Here is a 22,162-nt window from a genome sequence, read left to right on the forward strand (position 1 = left end):
TGCTCTTTTGTATTCTGTTGGCTGCAATTAATTTCATCACTATTGCTATGTTTGGCAGCAATTAACACATGTAGCAATTTTTGCAGGCCTTGTTAGGCTTATTGATGTATGTGATGGATCAATTAAAAAAAATGAAATTCCTTTTATTTCTATAATTTATAATATAGTAGAGCATTTTGAGTTGATGGCTAAAAAAATATGATTGGCTAAGTACTGTACAAACTCTATTTTAGCTTTCACAGATTGAAATTGGCTCAATTATCAACCACAAAACTCTTTTCTTTGATCTGCTATCAGGAGCTCCATGTCCATCTCCATGTTGGTATGTGCATTGGGAAATCCTAGCAAGATTAATAGATGCTTCAATGAAAGGTTTTGCGAAAGGAGTCTTCCCAATTTGATAATATTTGTTCATCTTCTTCTAAGCATTATCTATCAATTTATTTATGTGTTTACGTGCCTGCTCCTCTGAAACTCCAGTTTCATACATATAGCACGAAATTGAATTTGCAGTTTCACCTCTAGCTAACTCATCCTGGAAAATCACAAATAAAGAATCCATTGTCCATTCTATATGCTAAACAAAATTTGTCAGTATAAGAAATATACTATATGTACATACCGATGAAGTTCCCAAATCATTGCAAAGTCGGAGAATAACTGATGGCCATTTTAATAGTTCATGGTAGTTTACCAAGGAATCAAGTGCTTCCTTTGTGATGTCTTGATCCAGCATAAAATAGGCATGCTTAAGTATAACAGCTCCTGATACAGATCGCCATCCATTTTCAATATATTCATCAAATGATGGTATGGATTTTTTGTGGCTCCACTTTTCTTCTTGCAAGAATGCTTTCCATAAATCAGCCCACTGAAATTTGAAATTATCTATTGTTAATTCTACATGAAACGCTTATCTAAATCCAATTCATTATAGAAATTCAAGAAACAAGATGGAAGAATCCATATAGATATAAATCCTACATGTTTGTATCTTGAATGCATAACAAATCAGATCTAGATAAGGGAATAATAATCGGAGGAACTTACTGATTTTGTCAGGTAAGGAAGGATGTATTCTCCATGTTCTACGAGAGTGTCATAAGCTATCTCATTGACAATGTTGTGTAGAGCTAAGAAACAAAACTTCATATGCTCTGGAAGATCTTTCACGGCGTTGACATCCCATCTGATATGAAATTGAATAGTTTAGAATTTTTATAAATCTATATATAATTAATAATGCAAAATAAAGATTAATAGATGACAAGGTACATATTTCATCTCTTCTAATTACCCTAATATCAAAGTCATGTTGTGAGTCACATATCGTATCAAGTTTTCTGGTGAACTTATTCTAAAAATTAAGTAAACTATTTTATAATTTGCAATAAATTTATAATTTAATGATTACATCACAAAAAAAAAGTTTTGTAATCTCCGTAAAATTAGCATATAAATTTTATTTTTATGAAACGTAATCATATACTTATATACACGTTCATTCAATTCGTAACTTTCGACAGCATCTGTAAATAACTCCAATTCATCCAAGTGCCATAAACATCATATACATCATCAATGGTGGTTATAAACGAGGTTACTTTTGTTAGCCCTTTACGACAAGAACTTAAGTGAGGCTCAAAGGCCATTCCAACCGTCTAGAGGAAGCATTCCATCAGTCTATCTCTACTGAACTCAACTTGCCTGTTAGTCCCTTATTTTTCCTCCACCTAATCCCAAAGATAAATTACTGAAATTAATTACTATTTCTTTAGAGAATTTATATTACATTAAGTAGGTATTTTAGGCATACTTGGACATGTCTTTAAGATCTCTTTGGAGTATAGATTGAACCATGTTGAAATTCATCTTTGCAAGTTGAAGCAAAAAATGATTTGCATCCTTCTTTTTATTGTATGTGTCGACACCATATTTTGGCCGATCCCTAGAATCAATAAAAAAATCTTTTTTTTTGAACAGCTAATCACGTTTCCAGTCCCTCTTTGATAGGCGGTCACATTTCCGATCTCTCCTCACAGAGAATTGAATCAATGCTAAGTCCTCACATTCATTAAAGCCTCGCCGATCTCTCAAAATCATTTTACCGACCTCTCAAACCCGATGTCGGATTTCCGGACCTGTCAAGAATATTCCTGATCTCTGTTGATGAATAAAATGAACGGGCACTAGATCTTTTCCTACCAGTTTTATTGCCGACCTCCTTTCCGAAAGTTTAAGAGCTAAAGTTTTGGTTCGATTCCGATCTTAAGTGTTCGAGTTAAATTTTCGGTCAAGTTCTGTTCAGCATTTCTTCCCTACCGATCTCATGTTCAAAGTGCTTTCCGATCTCTCATACTTAGATTAATAATCACATTTAGTTTTTGTTTTGCTGTGCTCATACAATCAAATACTCAGACAAATAATGGTTTAAAATTTTCCGATCACAATCATTCATTGAACAAAAGGCATTTCATTTCATGTCATAATTTGTACAAGTTATTCGGCTGGGGGATCACCCCCAGCCTGATCTACATTTGGATCACTCCCTCTCCCTCTCACCCTCGGCTTCATCCTCACTGTCTTCATCATTGTCCTCAGGAGCCACATCGGCCATCCAAGAAAAGTCTTCTTCTGGGTAACGCTCCTGGAGTGCGGCCAAGAGATCCTTGTGAGCCTTCACATAGGCCTCGGCTATTCCCGTCACCATCTCTTCATCCCTCTCCTTAAGCTCCTTATCTTTCTCCTTAAGCTCCTTATCCTTCGCCTCAAGTTCCTCTATAAGTTGAGCGACACAGTAACTTCGTTGGCATGAAGCACTGGACTTCCTTAATAGCACGGTCCCTCTCATCCAAAGCACGATTGCTCGCCAACCGGTCTTCATGGAGCTTTGCCCGTCCCTCGACTTGAGATATATAATCCGGCGGATGAGAGTTGGGATCGGAGGGAATCCACCTCCTGATTCTTCTTCCCGATCTCCTTACCCAGGCGCTGAATCCTCTCCCGGATCATGGTCTGGTTCACCAGACACTCCACGTTTAAGCTCATGGTCCGAGTCAATATGTCGTCGAGACCATTCTGGGATAGCCTGTCCCGATCCTCCTGAAAGAAGATGGTAGACCCCAGGACTTTGGCGAAATCGAGTTCTCCTTGACATCGGTTATTCCTCAAGCGATCGATCAAGACTTGAGCGCCCGAGAAGAGGTCCTCCTGAGCTTGAGAAGGCCCCCTTCCCCGCTTGGAACAACCGCAGAGTCGGAGGCGCTCCTCCGATCTAGGAGGAGATCGGGTAGCTTCAGTGGTCGGCGGACCCGAAGGTTGGGGAGGATCACTTTGTATCTCCCCAGGTTCGTGACCGGGCGTTTGGAGTCGTTCCGAACGCTTTATCTCCTTTATCTTCCGGGAGATCTCTCTCTCCTTCTTCCGTTTCCTTGAACCCTCACCACCCGCCATACCTGCACAAAGAAAAGGTTAGTGAGATCACTAAGGTCGTGAGAATTGAGATATAGAAAATACCGATGCCGAGGTTAGAGAGCGGAAGTTCGCGGTCTTGGCGATGGCGGTGAAACAGTCCAATGGTGCAGCTCGGCAGTCACCGAATCCAAACAAGAATACTTTTTAGTGGCAGCCTCACTCTTCAGATCCATCACTATCAAACTTTCCTCTTCGCTCAGGGTAATATGGTTCGGAAGCAAGGGTCCCTGGTACCACCAGCTGCGGGGGAAGTCCTCAAAGCGGCTCGGATCTTTGCTCCTCACAATGAAGAAACGATTCTTCCAGTTCTTAAGAGACGAGGGCAGATCGGAAAAGAGCGCGCAATTAGGCTTCGCCTGAAAGAACCAGTGGTCATCGTCCTTTCGGTGAGTTAGCCGGCAGCTTGGCGAACACTTTAGTAGAGGTCTGATTCCCTTAGCTCGGCATAGACCTCGGAAAGCAACCAAGATCCACCACGAGTTGGGGTGGATTTGAACAATGGATATTCGGTGAAATTTTAGGACCTCCTTATAGAAATCGGCTAGAGGAAACCTCAGATCGCCTTTAATCGTTTCTTCGTACACCATGACCATGTCATCCTCTTCAAAAGAATGATCGACACGAAGATCGCCATGGCGCTTGATCAGCTCATATGAATCAGGACAAATGTTGTATTCTTGAACAAATGATTGCAGATCGGATTCCCGAAGAACCGATGGAAGCTCGTCTATAGGAAGGGTCTCTCTCCTTAAAGAAGGGCGCGTACGCCTTAATGGTACGACCCGACCCCGACCTGGAGCAGGGACCCTAAGGGGTCCAGGTTGCGCGCTTGGCCCGACTGCCTCTTCTTCATCAGACGATGACCAAGAGAACTCAATGGAAGGAGGGCTCGCCGCTCTCTGACCTTCGGCACCGCTCATTTTCAAAAGAAACAAAGAACTTAAACAAAAAAGAAGATCAAAGTCCTTACCAGAGTCTAATCGGCGTCGGAGAAACTGGAGAAAATGAGAGAACTTCGAAGCTATGAGCAGGAGACTGAAAATGAAATGAGAGAACAACTGGCTAACCCTCCCCTATTTATACTAGTCCGAGCATTTAATGCTCGCGAGGTTCTAGGCGGCGCATCGATTGGTGAGACTCGACAGCTGTTCTGACACTTCTCTCAAATATCCGAATGTTCAGAGATCGATTAATTGGAGATCGGCATAATAAGTTAAATATTTTGAATAAAGGATTAGTCAAGTGTCATTCAAGTAAAGAACCAGATCGGATAACCACCTTAGAGATCGGAAAATAATCAATGCAAAAATAATAAGATGATAACTGCTAAATAAAGTCTTTATTTGCAAAAAGATCGGATTACATCATTTGGGCGATCTCTAGGGATCGGATTACAATAAAGGACAGACTACATCATTTGGGTGATCTCTAGAGATCTGATTACATTGACAGACTACATCATTTGGGCGATCTCTAGAGATCGGATTACACTAACATTGGATCACATCATTTCTGTGATCTCTAGAGACCGGTGAAAAATCCTATCCAAGAGGTCGATCTAAGGATCGCTTTATAATCGATCCCAAGGATACTCCTGTGAGATCCATGGATCGCTTTATAACTAATGCCAAGGATACTCCCAGTGATCTAAGGATCGCTTTATAATCGATCCCAAGGATATTGCCGATCGGATGCTTCATCCTTGCCGTTTAACACCCAATGTGGGAGCAAACCGTCGAACACTCAATGTGATGAGAAGCCGAATGAACTCGGTTGAGCAACTCGAGATCGGTACAACCAAAGCCCGCAATACGGATCGGTCAAATCCAGCTTCTCACCATCGCCAATTAGGACCATCCAATCACCGGATCAGAATTTTCACGAGGAATAGGGAATTCCATCTAAGAGGATCAAAACCACGCTTGTAGCCTAACTTTCCCTAATAGCTAGAACCAAGAAACAAGGAGAAAGAGAGAAAATCGAATGAAGGAAATGCCACTATCAACAGGGTATATATAGGGAAAATGGGCATTTAATGTCGAGCGGAAAACGGCTTGACGCTTCAAAATCGAGATGTAATTAATGCTTGGACCGAATCCAGATCGATCAAGGGATAAAAGAGATCGAGATAGGAGATCGCATGAGAGATCGGAATAGGAGCTAGGGAGGATCGGAAGACAAAAAGAATAAGACAAATTCCAATAACCGCCGCCGTAATCGTGAGCCGAGGTAGTTAAAGCGCGATGCACGAGATCTCCACCGCACGCCTAAGAATCGCCCGCACGTCGACAGTGCCGTGGTATGTCATGACACCAGTACATCCCAATCTCCACCGTTGATCTCCTTGTAAGGATGAATCCGAACCCTTGGATCAAAAGAGAAGATGACAATACCAGCTGCTTTTTCACTCTCACCCTCGATCGTTCCGACAAGAGGATTCAAGACCGCTTGATTAAAAGAGGAAAAGGACAAATACTTTGAGAATCGATCTCACCATTCGCTTTGATTCTCTTTAATTCCCGAACATCCGATCATGTACTTCAAAATCCCGACCCTCCATCTCCTCAAAATGAATCCCGACCCTTCATGGGGAGCACCCGATTCCTATAAATACTGCATGAAAAAACTGCTCAGGGACGAAAAAGCGGACAAAAATATAGACAAGAGGTCGCTATTATCGTGGAGGAACTCAAACTTCATTCAGCTTTGTTACTCATTGCTTTTGTAGTGATCAAAAAGACTTTTGAAACTAGTTTTCAGGAGTGTTTTCTTGGAAAAGATTTTGAATATCGAACTCTACATTTCCAGCTTGTTCATTATCCGGTCATACTCGCCATCTTTGCTTTCTTTTCTTCCTGCTCAAGCTCAACTTCCTTCCACCGGTTCTTACCCTGCTAACTTTTAGCTAAAGCATCTCTCGGTTTCACGCAGACATCAACTCTCGTGCTGGTTAATCCGCCATCTTCATCACTATTTACCACCTCATAGTTATTTCAATACATTTGGCTCCTCACAGACATCAACTCTCAGCCGATCAATCCGCCATCTTCATCACTATTTACCACCTCGCTTATTTCAATATATTTGGCTCCTCACGGTAAGAGTTCATATTATCGCTTTATTAAGTATTTGCGCTTACTTTTCGCACTTTCTTTGTTCTCTACGCACGCGGTTTACTCTAAGTTTATTCTAAGAAAAAATCTCAAAGAACGTTACTCTCGAATTATCTCTTTAGTGATCGGTCCATCATTTCACAATTTTCGCTATTTCGAATACGAGCTTTTAGCTCCTAGTAGCGTGTAAGTGGTCGTGCAAAATATAGGTATCTGCAACTTAAGGGCCTCTTTTACAAGAGAAAGTTGAATAACACGTCCAGAAAATAGCCAAACTATTAGGTCGACGTGAACGGGAATTCGCAAGATACCATGAAGAGGAATAAAACCAAAATAAACTAGACAGTAATGATCGGACATTAATAGGTATGCGTGAAATGACTACATGGAAGGTCGGTAAATCAAGTTTAGTATTACCCATTTAGTCATAGGGTATCAAGAAACCTAACCTCCAGATTTTTGAATGCCGAAACCTTAGTTTTAGGTTCTTGTGACATGTAGCTGAAATTGAAATTCGAGATCGGCAAAGCCCCTTCCGTGCTCCTCGCTAATCCAAAAGAGATCGGAGGAGAGTTCTTATCCTGGTCTCACTTAAAATCTTAATAAATACTTAAAAGAGGTCGGAGGAGAGTTCTTATCCGACCTCAATTCAAAATTTTTAATAAATATTTAAAAGAGATCTGAGGAGAGTTCTTATCCTGGTCTCACTAAAATTTTAATAAATGCTTAATAGAGATTGGAGGAGAGTTCTTATCCTGTCTCACTTAAAATTTTAATGAATACTTAAAAGAGGTCTGAGGAGAGTTCTTATCCGATCCCAAATTAAAATCTCTAATAAATATTTAATAGGATCTAAGACAGTCCTTATCCGATCCCCAACCAAAATTTTAATGAATATCTAAAAGAGGATCGGGGGAGAGTTCTTATCCGATCTCCTAAATTAAATTTTAAATAAAACATTCCTTTTTAAGTAAAATTAACATGCAAAAGTAATTCACTAAGGTTGTCTCATTTACTTATGTATCTGGGTGATCCTAATCAGTGAAAAATCAAACATTCCTTTTACCAAAAGGACTAACATTCCCATCCGAGCCCTTCTAACTAATTTATAAAGGACGCAAAATTAAATCTACCTACCCTTATTAAGGGACGAGGTGGGGTGCCTAACACCTTCCCCACCCGTTTACGGACCCCGAACCTAGAATCTCTGTCTTGAAGTGGTTTCATTCTTTATTTATCTTCTTAAATGGTTTTCTTTAGTTCCCCTCAAAACTAAGGTGGCGACTCCTCACTCTTTCCCACTTCGGTGAGTGATCGTCCGGGCGACCGCAAAATCCCATTGCGACAGCTTGGCGACTCCACTGGGGAAATAGCGACTTAACCCCGGTCTAGTGGTCCAAAATTAGATTTAATTTTTGTCCGATCAAATTATAGTTAGATGGGCTCACTCGGCGATGTCTTATATGTTAATTATTACTGCCGCTAACTATTTTGTTTTGCATGTTCTATTTCTCACAGTGTTCTTCATTTCAAAAAGGAAGAAAAATGAAAAAAATGGAAAATAAAATCCCCCTGAATTGGGAAGAGGTAAAGGTGTCCCTTCACACACTGAACACTTACACAATGTCCTCACACACTATGGTCCTAACCCGGGCTTTCTTACCATTTTAGGAAAGTAGGAGGGGGTCATGTAGCGGTACCCGTGGGTTTTACCCCGTTAGTATCCGTGAAGGCTTCTGCTCAAATTGAAACTCGTTCTATTTACCGTGATACCCGTGGAATTTTCCCGACAATATCATGGGGGTAGAATGGGGCTCTACTGTTTACAGTAGGGGCAATTTGGGAACCTGTGGCTATTAGAAAAATTAGATCCTGAGCTAAACCGTCACGATAGTTGAAAGCCGTAGTAAACTACCTTATAAGATAGAACTAATCCAAATAGGTAGCGCTACTCCAGATCGTGAGTCTCCTATTATAGGACAAAAAGGGACATGTTTACTCTTACTTTGCTCTCTTTGATTTCCTTTCGCTCATTTTGTGAGGGTAATCTTGAATTTATCAAACACCTACACATTTTCCTACTTTGATAAATGTGTACGTGTCACCACAACAAGATGATTCAAAATTACCCTAATTTGTCTTACTAACGAATCTTCTCAGTGCATTACCAAACCAAGAGTTTGTAGAAGGATAGGCATCATTTTTATCATGGCATCCTCGAGTCGATCGCGTAAAAGGTTCGTAATGCTAAACTTTGGTCCGACCGCTCATAGTCCTGCACTCTCCCAAAATGATGCTTTCGAGGCGCCGCTAGCTCGCTACCTTCACCGGATTTGGATAAAATAGAGGTCAAAATGAACAACCTCGAGGGTCCTCTAGTAGATGGAGGTCGCTTCCGATCGTGTCAAGGTACGCTTTGAAGAAAAGTACGGAAGGATTGCAACCTTAATGCAAGTCAAGGTCCAAATCCCGGCATTAAAAGCCATGTTGTCGGTTTGGAATCCTAAGTACGGAGTATTCTCTTTCAATGATATTGACACGGTCCCCACTATGGAAGAATATTAGGCATTGCTGGGAATCCCATACTCCTTGCAATGTGATCTACTTACACCTCGAGCATAGATGCACTGAAACGGTTGGCACACATGTTGGGTTTTCCCCGTAAGAAGTGAAGTCCAGAGAAACACCAAGGGGAACACGCATGGATGGTATTGGACGTACCTTGAGAAGCGGTTAGATCATTACCTCCAAGAGAAACTGTGGGATCAAGCTTCCATGGCACTCGCCTTGGGAATCTATGGTCTGATCCTGTTCCCGGGGCCATTGAGGATTATCACTTGCATGCAAAGGAGGTATTTTGGACAAGAGAAAGACAGGATCAATCCGATACCAGCAATTCTTGCCAAACCTTGTTAACCCTAACTTACCGCAGCATAACAGGAAAGGGTCCATTAAATGTTGCTCTCAGTTGTTATACCTCTGGACTATCAGTCACATGTGTCCTGTGGAGACAAAAGGATTGACTTGGTACCTTGACCAGCCTCCCATTGAGAAGATGACCCGGTTAGTGATCAGCCCGAAGAATGAAAAACAGTGGCGGGAACGGATTTTGAGTTTCAATAGCCATGGTTACCGTTGGAGGAAGTTGTGGACGCCAAGTCAACCCTTCTTGATCTGCACAGAGGTATTCATCGGTGTCCCTAATTGGGATAACCGCACACAAGTTACACTCCGGCATTGGTAATGAGGCAGTTCGGCTCAACACAATCTGTGATCAACATTGAAGAATACCACCAAGGTCACTTCTACCATGAGCTCAAGGAAGAAGAAGGGTTGAAAATGGCTCGCAAGTCCTGGGAAAGCATCACTCTGATAGAGAAATCACCCAAAGGCCCAAGTGCCTCGGGCGATTATCTTAAATGGAGAACTGACAGGGACCGAGAACACTCTACTGTAGAATTCAAGGACGACAACCCTCGCCAAGACGCCTTATTAGAGGAAGCTGATAATCGCCTGGTCGACTTGCTACAAAAGGCAAATACCGAGAACTCACAATTGCAGGAACAAATAAAACAGCTGAAGGACCAACAGCAGAAAATTAAGAGGAGGATAAGAAAGCTCAGGGAAGAGGCAAGGGCCGAAAAAATAGGGTTCGAAGAGCAAGAGGTACAGTGGGAAAAGGAAAGAGACTCTCTCCAAGCTGAGGTTAAAGAGATGAAAGGGCAGAATAGTAAGCTTCAGGAAAGGATGAAGTACCAAGAGGTACTCGTTGAAGAGTATAAACAGGAAAACAAGAAGAAGAAGCTAGAATTAAAAGAACAGGCACTCCTCATCAACGACATCTTGAAAGAGTGCGCTAAAGAAAGGAAGGAGAAAGAGAAACAAGTCGCCTCTATCAAGGACTCAAAGAAAATGTGGACCATTGGAGAAGATGATAGCACAGGAAAAAGGAACTATTACTCAATCCGAGTATGCTCTGAAAGTGTTCGACCCTGCCAAGCAAGAAGAAAGGTTATATGGGTATCTCAGAAAATGTCATCTTATTATAAAGAATCTTCCAGAGCCTAGGCCAATGTAAAAGAAACGATGTACAAATTACTCAGTTAATGAAGTGATTTTTGGACCATTGTTTAGCAAAAATTGTGAATGAATAGTATGACTCCCGTAGGAACTTCCTCGCTAGGGTTATGTGAAAATTGAAACGCGCTTATATGGACAGTATCATAAATGCGCATTCAATCCCGTCATTCACGGTCGGACTATCGAACGATGCCATGATAAAGCTGAGGCAATTATCCTTTTTACAGATTTCAACTTGGCTCTCAAATGCCATCAGATCCTTCGGCCCGCATCAGACTTTTAGTTTCTCGCAAAAATTCAAATTTTATTTAAAATTTTCTTTTTACTCCTCACAGAAATCAATATTGATTCAAACAAGGCAAGTCCGACCAAACACACTGCTTAACCCAAGCGAGTGTACTTAACAAGATCTCGAACAAGGAAGATAATGGAAAATCAGAGCAAGTATGTAACCTACAAAAGGTGTCTCCGAGTTGAAAGATCACTTTCAAATTATGAGACTAATGAAGGAAATGTCTCGTAACAAACCTACTTTAACCTAGCCCACCATTACCTCCTCCGCCCTACAAAGAAATGATCCTCAACAAGCTTCAACCTCTTTACCTTTCAGCCTCCCATTCCGACCCGACAATCATCACAATCCGGTGACCATAAATAATGACCCACCTTTTTCCTATTACCCTGCCTCAAATGCCGAGCCTCACCATTCAATCCCGATCCTCCGCCATTTCCACCCTCGCCTCCCAGCTTGGAGGAGCATATCATACTGTTGGAAGGAGAACATAGGGCGAGAGATAACGAGAAACTATCTCGCCTAGAAGAAAGACTGAGAGCAATAGAGGCCGAACATGTATGGTTCAATGATGTGTCGCACCGAGATTGGTGCCGATGTGGTGGTACCACCCAAATTCAAGGTTCCGGATTTCACAAGTACACCGAAACTCTGATCCTCAGATCCACCGGCAACCTACATTGCCAAAATGTCCGCTTTAACTAAGACGATAGACTTCTCATTCACTTCTTTCACGAGAGCCTCCGAGCAGCCTCCGAGATGGTGCATACAATTGACAGAGCAAGCTACACTCGGAAGGATTTAGCCGATACCTTCTCAAGCAATATAAATTCAATTGTGATGCGGCACCCACAAGGAGGGACCTCTGCAACCTGGTACAGAAGACCGGAAAGTTTCAAGCAAGACGCCTAACGATGGAGGGAGAAGGTCAGTATACATCCTCCAAAGGACCGACAATGAACTTTGCTCCCTATTCATCGAAACATTAAAGGCTCCTACTTCAACTCGATGATTGGCAATACCTCCAATAGCTTCTCGATATCATCCAAGCCGTGAGAGAATTGAAGCTAATCGAAAATAGGAAGACTACAGAGTTGGTCAAAACCCCGTGGAAGAAGCCCGCCAATTTTGGCAAAAGAAGGAAGGTGATGTACACTCACCCGCCCAAATAATTACCCCCAATTTCCCAAAATAACTACCGCCATATTCCCTCTCATGGCCAAACCATCGCCAACATTCCACCTCCTTTCCTAATTATCCACAAACACGCCCACAATACGCCCCACCCACAAATTTCCAACCAAGACCACCTCCTCCACCAACTCAACCACGACCACCACAAAATAACCCGAGACCTCCAAGGAATCCCGATCCACCCCTTCCTCCCTCTCGGTGAAATATACCGATACCTTGTCAGTATAAACCAAATCGCACACCCCTTTGGACCCAATCCACCGCCAGATCCTGTGTGGTACGATGCCACCGCCTGTGTGAGTACCATGGAGGGGCACAAGGGCATTCAACCGATAATCGCGGGCACTCGCAGGGAGAGTGCACGCTTTAATCCGAACGGGTGGTTGAAGATTGAGGGGAATGGTTCCTCTCCCAATGTCACCTCAAATCCACCGCCCAACCATAATGCGGGTAGTGGTGTAAATATGATTGAGTCCGAGGGAGAAGGATCGACACCTAAGTGGACAAGTTGGTCCCTTACTTCAAAGAAATTTTTGCCATATCCAGAAGAGAGGGTCACCTTGCCCTGTGCAACGGGATTAGAGGAGAATACGGGTGTCCTTACCATGGAGGGGCAATGATCATGAGTCGCGAGATTGTGAGGGGTTCAGTGCAAGAGGTCCTAACTTATTGTCTTTTAAGGTTCTTAGATGTCAGAAGAGGTCAAAGACGGAAGGGGACGTGAACACCACAACATTCAGCCAAACTGCTTCTACCACCAATCCCAGAATCACCTTCTCACCACAAGAAGCCTCACCACCAGAAACAGTTATTCAGACTCCGCCACGCCTCCCATCACCAACACTCATGCTGTCCCTTGGAACTATAATTTCCAAGTTTTTACTCAGGGAGCGTCAAGCAGCACATCCGCTCCTAGCCTTGCCTCACCTCCGGCACTACCAAAGCCATGTTTCGCTCCTCACGAGTACTTCAGGATGACTTATGCCGACTCGCCAAAGAACATCACTCCCAAACAAGTCCTCACTGTTATTGCAATAAAACCCTCCACTGAGCAAGAAGTCGAGTTTATAACCCAAGTGGGAGGTGTTACTGAACGAGGAAAGAGAAAAGAGAAAAGGGAAAGTAAAGATGGGAGAGTCATCAAGAAACACGGAAGAGGAGGTTGAGAAAGCAGGGGAAGCAGAGCCTGTTGAGCATAGAGAAGATGAAGAACTGTTGCTCCAAATAATGAAGCAGAGCGAGTATGACGTGGTGGAACAGTTGAGAAAGACACCCGCTCGGATTTCGCTGTTATCGCTGATTTTGAGTTCGGAAGTGCACCGACAAGCCTTACAGAATCTCGGATCGTGCCTTTGTCAACCCTGACATTACTCCGGGGCAGTTTGAGAAGTTAGTGGGACAAATCCAGGCATCCAGCTCTGTAGCTTTTTCTGAAGAGGAGGTAGACCCTGCAGGCTTAGGGCATAATAAAGCTCTGCATATAACGGTGAAATGTAAAGGCTGTATAGTGGCCAAGGTCCTCATCGATAACGGATCGCCTCAATGTATCGCTTAGCGCTACCTTGGCTAGATTGCCGCTGACCAATCGGACATACGCCAAAGTGCTATGGTGGTGAGAGCTTTGACGGAACAAGGAGAGAGGTGTCGGGGACATTGACTTGCCAATCCGTGTCGGTGCATGTACTTTCAATATCACGCTTCAAGTGATGAACATTGAGCCACCTACACCATGTCGTTAGGGAGGCCTTGATCCATTCTCGAACGTCGTTCCTTCGACTTTGCACCAGAAGATCAAATACATTAAGGACGGCAAAATCATCACGGTGAGGGGCGAAGAGGCCATACTGGTCACCAAGCCGCAATCACTCCCTTATGTGGAAGCAGCCGAGGAGTCATTGGAAAGTTCTTTCCAGGCCCTCGAGTTGCAAGATACTGGGAAGGAGGGGGCCATGGCTATGGTGGCCAAAGTAATGTCAAGAAGTGGGTATGAAGAGGGTAAAGGCCTAGGCGCCACATTACAAGGGATTCTCGAGCCTATACCGGCCATTCAAAAGATAGGCCGTTATGGTTTGGGGTATGAGGAGGATGCCCTCGCGGATGGGCGATTCTGGATGAGAAAAATGCTTCGGATCGTAGATTTGACCGTAAGATGGGAAAGGTGAAAGTAGTCCCGAGAATCACGGAAATCTTCACTAAACCTGGCCATTCAACATCCGGCAAGTACGTAAGAATCACCGATGATCCATCCATAGATGTCATCCAACCGATTCCTTGTATGAGGCCCTAGTTTCGCCAATGGTCAAGAGCAGGAGCTTGACAACCGACAACGGAGGATATCCTGCACTCAATCTCGAGTAAAGTACCTCTGGTTATCTACACTTGATCACTTTGTCCATGGTGACAAGTGTAATATCAGAATGGATCTTTTCTTATGGCATTAATATTAATGAATTAATAGCGCATTTTTAATCCAATACTTTTTCTTTCCTTTTAATTCCATCCTTATAACATGTTCTATTCTTTATTCCTTCAGACAATTCATCAATTAACACCTAATAATCCAATAGACTCGTAAATTCCTCCGTTAATTTTGAAATCCCCATAACCGCCATTACTTCAAGTGATTCGAGGAAGACCTTACAGAATAAAGCAATGAAAAAGATGAACACTCCCTCGTGCCTTGTGAAGATGAAACTCACACAATAATCTTAGGCTCGTAAGAAGTAAAAAGGGAACTTAAGGTAGTGGAGAGTGAGGAATTGGGAGATATGATCGGTCCGCTAAGGAATTTCTCGACGATTTTCATGGAGCTATGACGATATGGTCGGTTTGGACCCTCGATAGTGACGCACAAGATTCCTTTAATTCCGGAACGATCCCTGAAGCGTAAATCGAGGAGAATGAATCCCGATACACCGCTCAAGGTTCGGATGAAGTCAAGAAACAAGATGACGCCGGTTCTTAGAAGTGGTCAAATACCCCAATGGGTGGCTAACGTCGTCCAGAATGAAGAAAGACGGGAGAGTCAGGGTGTGCGTTGACTACCGGGATCTTAATAAAGCTAGTTTGAAAGACGATTTCCCTCTCCCCCACATTGATGTGTTAGTTGACAATGCCGCGGGTTTGGGCAGATGTTCGTGTATTGATGGGGCATCAGGATACAATCAGATTCCGATGGACAAGGAAGACAAGGATAAACGCTTTATCACCCAATGGGGGTATTCGCTATCGGTCATGCCCTTCGGGTTGAAGAATGCCGGCTACTTACCAAATACAAGCAATGGTCACATTATTCCACGATATGATGCATAAAGAAGTAGAGGTGTATGTGGATGATATGATCATCAAATCCCGGGGAGAGGAGAGCCACGTTCAGGTGATAAGGAGGGTGTTTGAAAGGCTCAGGAAATACCAGTTGAAGCTGAACCCTGCTAAGTGCATATTCGGAGCTAGATCGGGAAAATTGTTGGGATTCATAGTAAGCGAGAAAGGGATAGAAGTGGACCCAGACAAAGTTCGAGCTATTCAAGAAATGCCGTCCCCAAAAATGTAAAGGAGGTGCGCAGCTCAGGGAAAGTTGAACTACATTTCGAGGTTTATTTCTAATCTCACCGCCAAAGCCGAGCCTATTTTCGACATCTCTAAGAACAACCCTACCCAATGGGATTCGGATTGTCAAAAGGCTTTCGAGACAATCAAGCAGTATTTGTCAAATCCACCAGTATTGGTCCCACCTGTGGCAGGAAGGCCTTTAATCCTGTACCTGGCAGTCCAACAGAATTCTATGGGGTGTGTTTTGGGACAGCATGATAATTCCGGCCGAAAAGAGAGGGCCATTTATTACCTGAGCAAGAAGTTCAATGATTGTGAGTCAAGGTACTCCTTCTTAGAAAAGACTTGTCATACAAGTAGCATGGACAAAGAAATCGCCTCAAGCACTATATGTTGAATCACAAGACATGGCTTATCTCCAGGATGGATCCTATCAAATATGTATTCGAAAGCCCATTCGTGCCGGGAAGGATAGCCAAGTGGCAGGTTATACTCTCCCAATACGACATAGTCTACATGACCCGAAAAGCGGTGAAAGGTAGCGTGATTGCTGACCTCCTAGCAGAAAACCCTATCCAGGATTATGAAGCTCTGAATTTCGAGTTCCCTGATGAACATATTAATGAGGTAGACTGCAAAGAAGACGAGCCAACCGATGTATGGGAAATGTATTTTGATGGAGCAGTCAATTTATCAGGAAATGGAATCGAGTCATTTAGTATCCTGACGGAAAACATTTCCCGACAGCTGCTAAATTAGGGTTTGACTGTACCAACAATGTCGCAGAGTATGAAGCTTGTGTAATGGGTCTACATGCCGCTATAGAGATGAAAATCAGAAAGTTGGAGGTGTACGGAGACTCGGCTCTGATAATCTATCAAGTCAAGGGAGAATGGCAAACTAAGGATCCCAAGTTGATCCCATATCAGAAGTACTTACTGGAGTTGATCAAGAAATTCGAAGAAATCTCTTTCACTCACCTGAGTAGAGACAAGAATCAATTTGCTGATGCCTTAGCTACTCTAGCTGTTATGGCTCAAATCGAAGAAGGGCAGACATTTCAGACGTTGAAGATTAAGGTAAGGGATGAGCCAGCCTATTGCTTCATGATTGAAGAAGAGCCCGACGGAAAGCCTTGGTATCATGACATCCTAGTCATCAGAGAACTGCAGAATTCTCGTGGGTAAGCAAAAATGAAAAGAAGATGATTCGAGGTTAGCATTAGGGTACTTTCCCAGTGGAGAAACCCTATACAAAAGAAGCTCCAACGGCGAATTACTGAGATGCGTAGATGCAAAAGAAGCAAAGAGAATCCTCTGTGAAACTCATGAGGGAAATTGTGCCACTCACGCCAATGGACACATGATGACGAAGCAAATCATGCGACGTGGGTATTTTTGGATCACAATGGAAAAGGATTGCATCGAGTATTTCCGGAAGTGCCACAAGTGTCGACGACGCAGATCCGATAAATGTGCCACCTCACAAGTCGCTCAATCTCGTCTCACCATGGCCTTTTGCAATGTGGGGCATAGATGTGATTGGTCCCATCAATCCCAAGGCATCCAATGGGCACAGATTCATCCTTGTAGCCATCGACTATTTCTCCAAGTGGGTCGAGGCGACATCCTACGCTCACATCACGCAGAACACGCTTTCTCAAATTCTTCGTAAGCAATATCATCCGCCGCATGGTCTTCCAATGAAATTGTCACCGATAATGCCAAGAACTTGAATGGTCCAAGATTCAGGAATTATGTGATCAATACAAAATCCGACACCTCAATTCCTCCCCATACCGCCCCTGCATGAATGGAGCGTGGAAGCCGCAAACAAAACCTCAAGAGAATAATCCGAAAATGACGGTCACATATAGGGATTGGCATGATATGCTTCCCACGCTCTTCACGCATACCGACTTCCGTAAGAACCTCGACCGGGCAACTCCATACTCACCGTCTACGGATGGAAGTCAGATTGCCTATTGAGGTTGAAATCCCATCCCTAAGGATTTTGAAGGAATCAGGGATCGATGAGTCAGAATGGATCCAGTCAAGGTTGGATCAGTTGAATTTGCTGGATGAGAAAAGGTTAACAGCAGCATGTCACGGACAATTATACCAGAGAAGAATGGCCAGGGCATTTGATAAAAATGTACGCACACGTGAATTCCAACCCGGGGACCTAGTACTGAAGAAAGTGCTGCTGAACCAAAACGACCCCCGGGGCAAGTGGTCACCAACCTATGAGGGACCCTATGTGGTTAAAAAGACATTTTCCGGAGGAGCCTTGATCTTGACCCACATAGACGGTGAAGAATTCCCGAGACCAGTCAATGCCGACACTGTCAAGAGATACTATGCATAAAAAGGGGAAAGGGTGAAAACCCGAAAGGGCATCCAAAAAAAAAAAAAAAAAAAAAAAAAAAAAAAACTTCTAGAGGTGAAAACCCGAAAGGGCGCTTCTGGTCGAATGGACGAAGAGAAAGTGAAAACCTGCAAGGGCGCTCTCCGTAGAGTAAGAAGAAAGTCGGGAATGAAAAAGGGGTATCCGAAAGAATGAGATCATAGGTCAGGTCTTGCAACTCCTCCTCCATTAATCATCCGCCTTCGTTATCTTGTTAAGTACACTTCTTCAGGGAAAGAACTTCATGTGTCAGGGTTAGACTCGCCTTGTAAGTTGATTTTAATTTCCTGCAATTTAATTTCCACCATCAACCTCTGGTTCCTTGATCCAAGTTGATTTTAATTTCATGCAATTTACATTTCTGCTATCAACCTCTGGTTCCTTGATCCAAGTTGATTTTAATTTCCTGCAATTCCACCATCAACCTCTGGTTCCTTGATCCAAGTTGATTTTAATTTCCTGCAATTTAAATTTCCACCATCAACCTCTGGTTCCTTGATCCAAGTTGATTTTAATTTCATGCAATTTACATTTCTGCTATCAACCTCTGGTTCCTTGATCCAAGTTGATTTTAATTTCATGCAATTTACATTTCTGCTATCAACCTCTGGTTCCTTGATCCAAGTTGATTTTAATTTCCTGCAATTCCACCATCAACCTCTGGTTCCTTGATCCAAGTTGATTTTAATTTAAATTTCCACCATCAACCTCTGGATCCTTGATCCAAGTTGATTTTAATTTCATGCAATTTACATTTCGCTATCAACCTCGGTTCCTTGATCCAAGTTGATTTTAATTTCATGCAATTTACATTCCTGTTATCAACCTCTGGTTTCTAGATCCAAGTTGATTTTAATTCTCTAGGTCATTAATTTAGGTGTGCTTTAGTTCCTTAATTTCAAATACCTAATCGTCCAAAATATGAGTCGGAATCTTTACATAATTCCTATACGGAAATTTTTCCTTTAATTGAAATTATGTAAAGAGGGGCAGCTGTCGACACCATATTTTGGCCGATCCCTAGAATCAATAAAAAAATCTTTTTTGAACAGCTAATCACGTTTCCAGTCCCTCTTTGATAGGCGGTCACATTTCCGATCTCTCCTCACAGAGAATTGAATCAATGCTAAGTCCTCACATTCATTAAAGCCTCGACGATCTCTCAATATCATTAAACCGACCACTCAAACCCGATGTCGGATTTCCTGACTGTCAAGAATATTCTTGATCTCGTTGATGAATAAAATGAACGGGCACTAGATCTTTTCCTACCGTTTTATTGCCGACTCCTTTCCGAAAGTTTAAGAGCTAAAGTTTTGGTTCGATTCCGATCTTAAGTGTTCGAGTTAAATTTTCGGTCAAGTTCTGTAAAGCATTTCTTCCCTACCGATCTCATGTTCAAAGTGCTTTCCGATCTCTCATACTAAGATTAATAATCACATTTAGTTTTTGTTTTTTGTGCTCATACAATCAAATACTCATAAATAATGGTGTAAAATTTTCCGATCACAATCATTCATTGAACAAAAGGCATTTCATTTCATGTCATAATTTGTACAAGTTATTGGGCCGGGGATCACCCCCAGCCTGATCTACATTTGGATCACTCCCTCTCTCCCTCTCACCCTCGGCTTCATCCTCACTGTCTTCATCATTGTCCTCAGGAGCCACATCGGCCATCCAAGAAAAGTCTTCTTCTGGGTAACGCTCCTGGAGTGCGGCCAAGAGATCCTTGTGGGCCTTCACATAGGCCTCGGCTATTCCCGTCACCATCTCTTCATCCCTCTCCTTAAGCTCCTTATCTTTCTCCTTAAGCTCCTTATCCTTCGCCTCAAGTTCCTCTATAAGTTGAGCGACTGAGCGCTTCGTTGGCATGAAGCACTGACTTCCTTAAGAGCACGGTCCCTCTCATCCAAAGCACGATTCTGTTCGGCCAACCGGTCTTCATGGAGCTTTGCCCGTCCCTCGACTTGAGATATATAATCCCGAGCGGATGAGAGTTGGGATCGGAGGGAATCCACCTCCTGATTCTTCTTCCCGATCTCCTTACCCAGGCGCTGAATCCTCTCCCGGATCATGGTCTGGTTCACCAGACACTCCACGTTTAAGCTCATGGTCCGAGTCAATATGTCGTCGAGACCATTCTGGGATAGCCTGTCCCGATCCTCCTGAAAGAAGATGGTAGACCCCAGGACTTTGGCGAAATCAGAGTTCTCCTTGACAGTCCGGTTATTCCTCAAGCAGTCGATCAGTACTTGAGCGCCCGAGAAGAGGTCCTCCTGAAGCTTGAGAAGGCCCCCCTTCCCTGCTTGGAACAACTGCAAGAGTCGGAGGCTGCTCCTCCGATCTAGGAGGAGATCGGGTAGCTTCAGTGGTCGGCGGACCCGAAGGTTGGGGAGGATCACTTTGTATCTCCCCAGGTTCGTGACCGGGCGTTTGGAGTCGTTCCGAACGCTTTATCTCCTTTATCTTCCCAGAGATCTCTCTCTCCTTCTTCCGCTTCCTTGAACCTCACCACCCGCCATACCTGCACAAAGAAAAGGTTAGTGAGATCACTAAGGTCGTGAGAATTGAGATATAGAAAATACCGATGCCGAGGTTAGAGAGCGGAAGTTCGCGGTCTTGGCCAAGTGAGCACCGAACAAATCCAATGGTGCAAATTTCACCGAATCCAAACAAGAATACTTTTTAGTGGCAGCCTCACTCTTGGATCCATCACTATCAAACTTTCCTCTTCGCCAGTGGTAATATGGTTCGGAAGCAAGGGTCCCCGTACCACCAAATGCGGAAGTCCTCAAAGCGGCTCGGATCTTTGCTCCTCACAATGAAGAAACGATTCTTCCGCTTCTTAAGAGACGAGGCGATCGGAAAAGAGCGCGCAATTAGCTTCGCTGAAAGAACCAATGGTCATCGTCCCTTTCGGTGAGTTAGCGGTGCAGCTTGGCGAACACTTTAGTCAGAGGTCCGATTCCCTTAGCTCGGCATAGACCCTGAAAGCAACCAAGATCCGCCACGAGTTGGGGTGGATTTGAACAATGGATATTCGGTGAAATTTTAGGACCTCCTTATAGAAATCGGCTAGAGGGAACCTCAGACCGGCCTTTAACTGTTCTTCATACACCATGACCATGTCATCCTCTTCAAAAGAATGATCGACACGAAGATCGCCATGGCACTTGATCAGCTCATATGAATCAGGACAAATGTTGTATTCTTGAACAAACGATTGCAGATCGGATTCCCGAAGAACCGATGGAAGCTCGTCTATAGGAAGGGTCTCTCTCCTTAAAGAAGGGCGCGTACGCCTTAATGGTACGACCCGACCCCGACCTGGAGCAGGGACCCTAAGGGGTCCAGTTGCGCTTGGCATTCGACCGCCTCTTCTTCATCAGACGATGACCAAGAGAACTCAATGGCAGGAGGGCTCGCCGCTCTCTGACCGTCTGAACCGCTCAATTTCAAAATAAACAAAGAAATTAAACAAAAAAGAAGATCAAAGTACTTACCAGAGTCAAATCGGCCGAGAAACTGGAGAAAATGAGAGAACTTCGAAGCTATGAGCAGGAGACTGAAAATGAAATGAGAGAACAACTGGCTAACCCTCCCCTATTTATACTAGTCCGAGCATTTAATGCTCGCGAGGTTCTAGGCGGCGCATCGATTGGTGAGACTCGACAGCTGTTCTGACACTTCTCTCAAATATCCGAATGTTCAGAGATCGATTAATTGGAGATCGGCATAATAAGTTAAATATTTTGAATAAAGGATTAGTCAAGTGTCATTCAAGTAAAGAACCAGATCGGATAACCACCTTAGAGATCGGAAAATAATCAATGCAAAAATAATAAGATGATAACTGCTAAATAAAGTCTTTATTTGCAAAAAGATCGGATTACATCATTTGGGCGATCTCTAGGGATCGGATTACAATAAAGGACAGACTACATCATTTGGGTGATCTCTAGAGATCTGATTACATTGACAGACTACATCATTTGGGCGATCTCTAGAGATCGGATTACACTAACATTGGATCACATCATTTCTGTGA

At 43.4% G+C, this 22,162-nt stretch overlaps 1 pseudogene; it reads right to left on the reverse strand.

The window, feature by feature from the left end:
• Positions 1-229: 229 nt before the first annotated feature.
• Positions 230-22,162, reverse strand: part of LOC110641111 (probable terpene synthase 12) — a 71,668-nt pseudogene continuing 49,735 nt past the window's right edge.

The sequence above is a fragment of the Hevea brasiliensis genome, chromosome 7 (genome assembly GCF_030052815.1).
Source record: "Hevea brasiliensis isolate MT/VB/25A 57/8 chromosome 7, ASM3005281v1, whole genome shotgun sequence".
NCBI classification, from domain to species: domain Eukaryota; kingdom Viridiplantae; phylum Streptophyta; class Magnoliopsida; order Malpighiales; family Euphorbiaceae; genus Hevea; species Hevea brasiliensis.